The sequence below is a fragment of the Lathyrus oleraceus genome, chromosome 5 (assembly GCF_024323335.1).
Source record: "Lathyrus oleraceus cultivar Zhongwan6 chromosome 5, CAAS_Psat_ZW6_1.0, whole genome shotgun sequence".
Taxonomy (NCBI): domain Eukaryota; kingdom Viridiplantae; phylum Streptophyta; class Magnoliopsida; order Fabales; family Fabaceae; genus Lathyrus; species Lathyrus oleraceus.
The window spans coordinates 144,192,754-144,198,225 of NC_066583.1; the positions used below are offsets into that span (position 1 = coordinate 144,192,754).

The 5,472-nt window shown below is 36.9% G+C and overlaps 1 non-coding gene across 1 annotated transcript; it reads left to right on the top strand.

Annotated features, from left to right (window-relative positions):
- Positions 1-797: 797 nt before the first annotated feature.
- On the top strand, positions 798-904 carry LOC127088608 (small nucleolar RNA R71). Its single transcript, XR_007790438.1, has one exon. It is a non-coding gene; the product is annotated as a small nucleolar RNA R71 (small nucleolar RNA).
- The last annotated feature ends 4,568 nt before the right edge of the window (positions 905-5,472 follow it).

A 5,472-nucleotide genomic window follows, 5' to 3' on the forward strand; every position in this document is an offset into this window, starting at 1 on the left:
TGACCTTTCGGGTTTGGTTGCGGCTGTCCAGGAAATGTGCCTGCAGGAGCAACAGTAGGTGCTTGTTGCTGAGCCACTTGTGAGATTTGTGTTTCCAACATTTTGTTGTGGATGGCTAATGCGTCTACCTTGTTTGCTAACTGCTTGATTTGCTCACTAGTGTGTATGTTTTGATTTAAGAAATCTTTATTTGTTTGGGCTTGGGTAGCTATAAAGTTTTCCATCATAATTTCTAAGTTTGATTTCCTAGGAGCATTTTGAGTGTTTGTGGCAGCTTTTTAATATCCTGGTGGTACAACAGGTGCTTGATTAGGTGCATACAATGCATTATTATTTTGGTATGAGAAGTTAGGATGGTTCTTCCAACCTGGGTTATAGGTATTTGAGTAGGGGTTTCCTTGAGCATAGTTCACCTGGTCTGTGGAAGTTCCTGTCAAGAGTTGACATTCTGGGAAGTATGCCCTTGAACTCCACATATCTCGCAGTTTGGTGCTACGGCAGCCACGATGACTGCTGGTGTTATGGTCAAGCTGCCTATCTTTTGAGTCAGGGCATCTACCTTGGCGTTGACATGGTCAAGACTGCTTAATTCGTACATGCCGCCCTTTGGTTGAGGTTTTTCTATAGAGGTTCTTTCGCTTCCCCATTGGTAATGATTTTGGGCCATACTTTCGTTGAGTTGATAAGCCTCTTTGTATGGTTTATCCATCAATGCGCCACCTGCGGCGACGTCTATTGTCAATCTTGTATTGTACAAGAGACCGTTATAAAAGGTGTGGGTTATCAGCCATTCCTCTAGACTGTGATGTGGGCATAGCCTCATCATGTCTTTGTATCTCTCCCAAGCTTCAAAAAGTGATTCATTATCCTTTTTTTTAAACCCGTTTATTTGGGCTCTTAGCATAGCCGTCTTGCTAGGTGGGAAATATCGGGCTAAGAAGACTTTCTTCAACTCGTTCCACATAGTGACAAAGTTGGATGGTAGAGACTGGAGCCAAGCTCTAGCTCCATCTCTTAATGAAAATGGGAAAAGGCGGAGTCTTATAACTTCTGAGTTGACACCATTCGCTTTCACCGTGTCTGCGTATTGCAAAAAATACTGACAAGTGTAGGTTCAGGTCCTCCGTGGGACTACCTGAAAACTGGTTTTGCTGTACGGCTGACAACAGTGAGGGTTTTAGTTCGAAATTGTTGGCTTCGATCGCAGGGGCAACGATGCTGTTATGAGGTTCATCTTGTGAAGGGATTGCATAATACTTAAGAGGACGATTTTGCACTTGTTCGGCCATCTCTGGTTGAATAACTGATTCAGAAGTAGGAATGTTAAGGTCAGGAAGATTTAGCTTGATACAATGTTCCTGTATGAAGTCTCGTATCTGGAGTTCTAATCTAAGATAATGCTCGGGTTCATCGAGTTGTAGCTTTAATTTCTCGCCTTGAGAGCGAGTACTTGGCATACACTCGACAGATGTAGAAAGGGAAAAAGAATTGTTTGCCTTTGTCTATACTGTGTAACACTAGAGTTACGATATCGAATAAATTACTCCCCGGCAACGGCGCCAAAAACTTGGTCGCGACTTTGGTAAGTCTATATGAATCGTGACTGCAAGTGCACAGTCCTATCGCGTAGTTTTAAAGATTATCGAACCCACAAGGACTAATAATCGAATATATCATGGTCTAATGTTACTATGTAAATCTAAGGCGAATGTTTGTTCTAAGGTTGGAAGGATGAAGAGAAATAACTATACAATAGAATATAGATAAAGATATAAGATATAGGGGATATCGGTATGTAATACATCAAACCTCGGGGATTCGATATATAGTTGGTGTAATCTTATTGGTTAAAATATTCTTCAGTAGAAATTATTTATAGAAAGGACTTAGTCTCACACTCTCATTTTTATTGACTCTGACCATACTCCTAAACCAGAATGCTTGACTCTCGCAGTCTCATTTTGAATTTAAAAGTATTTTTTGAATATCGATAAAGTCTAATTAATCCTAAAGCGCTCTCGCTGTGTTTAGGATAAATGCCTAGTCTTAGCTATCTGGTTAAAATCTCAAACTCTCGTTCTTGTTGACCGTAACCTTAGATTGTTTTGTACTCTCGTACGAAAAACAGTTTGATTAAATTAAGAAACTAAAACCAGAAAAATAAGTTTTAATAAAAACTAACACCAATTATTTATTGAATCCCGTCGTTTCGACGGTCTTTACATACCGATACCTAAGGTTTAGCCGGACCTAGATCCGGTGACAGACATAGCAATTGGGGAATTAAACATACAGTAAGGCATAAATAAATAAAACAGTAAACAATAATAAACTTGGGTTGCAATTTAAGAACTGGAATTGAATCTTGAATCTTCGATTAAATAATTCTGGCAGGCTTTGGCAATGAATACCCCTTACAACTGAATCCCAAATGCGTAAAAAATAATAAACCGTAATAGTCCCCGATATGGAGAAACTATCACTTTTACAATGGTAAGAAACTGTCTAGAAACTAAAAGAAAAGTAAAGCAAAACAAAAATTAATCGTAGACTGAAAACTGGAAGAAGAGAGATATCCCGTGCGAGTCTGAGAGGTCTTTTTTTTATATCCTTTCCATATTCCTCATTTGTAGCAAAAGTAGTGGAAATCGTGGCTAAACAAGTGGAGGAAAAATAGGAAGACTAGGTTGTGGCGGTTGCCACAACCCTAGCTTCATGATGAGTGGCGAGCGCCACTCTTGTAGCAACTGTTTTCGACTTCTCAAGGGTTGGTGGCGGGCGCCACCTCCCTCTTGGCCCAATGTGGCGGGCGCCACACTCTTTGGATAATGGGTGCCACAAGCCCATTTGCTTTGATGGCCCATTATCCCTTTGGAAACCTCATTTTGTTCTCTTTTCTTGTCTTTTTCTTTCCTTTTTGCTATTTTCCATTTTTCTTGTGGTAAACCTTTTAATCGATAAATACCTGTAATAAACATAAAATATTGTGTAATAATAAGTGTTAATCGAGTAAAAAGCAATGCATATGGATCCAAAAATACGATACGTTTTCAAGTTATCATTAGGGTTCATGTGTTTGTAGGGTTAGTATTCTTCTGGGTGCGTTAGGGTTCACCCAGAAGTTGCTGGGGTTCCTAGGATTTTAAGGGCGACGATGCAGATTATAGGGTTCTAGGTTAATGTTCTTCATTGGATGAACACCGATTGAAGGTTTGAAGGTTCCGGTTGAGGTACAACCGTTAACCTGGGTTTTGTGGTGGTTTGGGGAGAGGGTGGTGAAGAGAGAGAGAGAGAGAGGGAGAAGTATAAAAATAGAGAGAGTTGAGATTAGATAGATAATAAAAGGGGAAAATAAAATGAAAAACCGAGAAATAGGGTTTTATACTCCTACTAGTGAACGCCAGCTACACTTGGCCCCCTAATGGCCACATGATCAGCTGACTTTGACCCATTCCCTGTAGACGGGTCCACCATATGCGTCTTGTTTACTTTCAATCTAAGCCTTTCGTTTCAATTACCTTGACTAAGTATGACAATCCAACGTTCCTGAATAGATCTGCATGGATCTCGTTGGATAAATCTAACGTTTCTGAATGAGAGTCAACTGTTGCCTCTCTCCATGGACTCTCCAATCAACGATGGGCTCAAAACTTTAATGGGCTTAATCCCCTTTTCTTTCCACACCCCTTTTAAGTAGCCCAACTGGATTTCTAACTAAAAATGCACCCCATTGTCTTTGTTTATTTTATTGTATATTTTATTTTTTTATTTTATTTTACTTAAATTTAGGATTAACTAGTTTAAGATTATGATTAACTAATTTAATTAGGATAATCAAAATAATAGAGGATTAGTAATTTAATTAGTATCATTAGGTTAGTTTTATAATTTAATAATTTATAATAAAACAAAACATTTCTTTAATATTAATTTTAAAAAAATGCAAATATATGCTTGATATTTTAATATCTTATAATTTGTACTTTAGGGTTAAAATATATAATTAGGATAATTTTAGGGATCAATTAGGGTGATTAGAGATTGATGATTTAATTAGGATAATTAGAATTAATAATTAAGTAGATCATAGCTCAAAAGGTATAAATGATATAAAAAATATAATATTAGTGGATAGCCTTTTTTATATATTTTATTAGGACAATTTGGTCATATTTATTGAAAAATAATAACTATTTAATTTACTTTATTTTCTAAATCAAACTATAAACATGTCATTTTTGTAAAATCAAGTTGATTGTCTGGTGGTATACCTTTCAAATCAACAAATCAATCTAAAGCCAATTTCAACTCACTCAAATCTTGTTCTCTACCCTTGTGCATTGAGACATTTTTAATCAAACTTTTCTCTGTTCCCGATGCGTTGAGAACTTTTCTAAACTAAAGTCAACAAACACACAATCATTTTTTAGATGAACTATGGTACTTTGATCCTTCAGATTTCTTGAGGGTACGTAGACACAGAGTTGTAACACTCTGGCGAGTACAATAGAAAAAACTTTTTTCTTTATCCTCTTTCCTGATTAAATTTTCCTATTATGAAAACAATAATCTAATTCCCTGTAAATAATTATATTAAGCAAAAATATGCAACATAAGTAAACATCCCATAGATAACATGGTAACCCTAGAATTAGAGGATGATCCCATTGACTACAATGAAGGTGAGGGGTTCCTAACACCTTCCCCTCACTTATTCGACTCCCGAACCCTAAGTCTTATCCTTAATTTTTAGGTTTTATCATTATTTCCCTATTTATTAGGAATGAATAAAAAATGATGACGACTCTGTGATTTTTTCAACCGCGATAGCTGGCGACTCTGCTGGGGACTACCTCCCTAAAGAGAATCCATCATATCCTTTAGCTCTAGGATTTATGTGTTTTTATTGTTTGTCTGCTTTTATATATTTTTTCTTTTTATTTATTTGCCTTTTCTTTTTATTTGATTCTTTTTGCTTTATTTTATATATATGCCTGCATATCATAGATTGGAATTTTCATATGTGTGAAGTTAAAACCCAAGCTTTAAGAAGTAGAATCATAGTGCTTACTAGTGACATGTCATATCTCTCAGGGGCATGAAAGCTACACTCAGAATAGACCCCTCAAATGTGTCTTCATAGCAGGGTTATCCACTCACTACGCTGATGATTTGGATGTGGTCCATGACTATGAGAACCATTATCTAGAATCTGATTCACCCATGGTGACCTTATGTTATCAACCCGCGAGGGTCGTTACTAAGGCCCCGTCTGGGTGAAACTTATCCCTGAGGATTACCTTGGGAGGGATAGTTCTTTCTCATGGTAAAATAAGGGTATAGTTCATGACTTTAAGATGCTTATCTCAAAATTCTAGATCCTACAAGTGAGGAGATTGGGTAGTATAAACTTACAATTGGCCTATCATAGGAAGACTTCCTTTAACTAGGTCATGCTTTCATATTATCTTA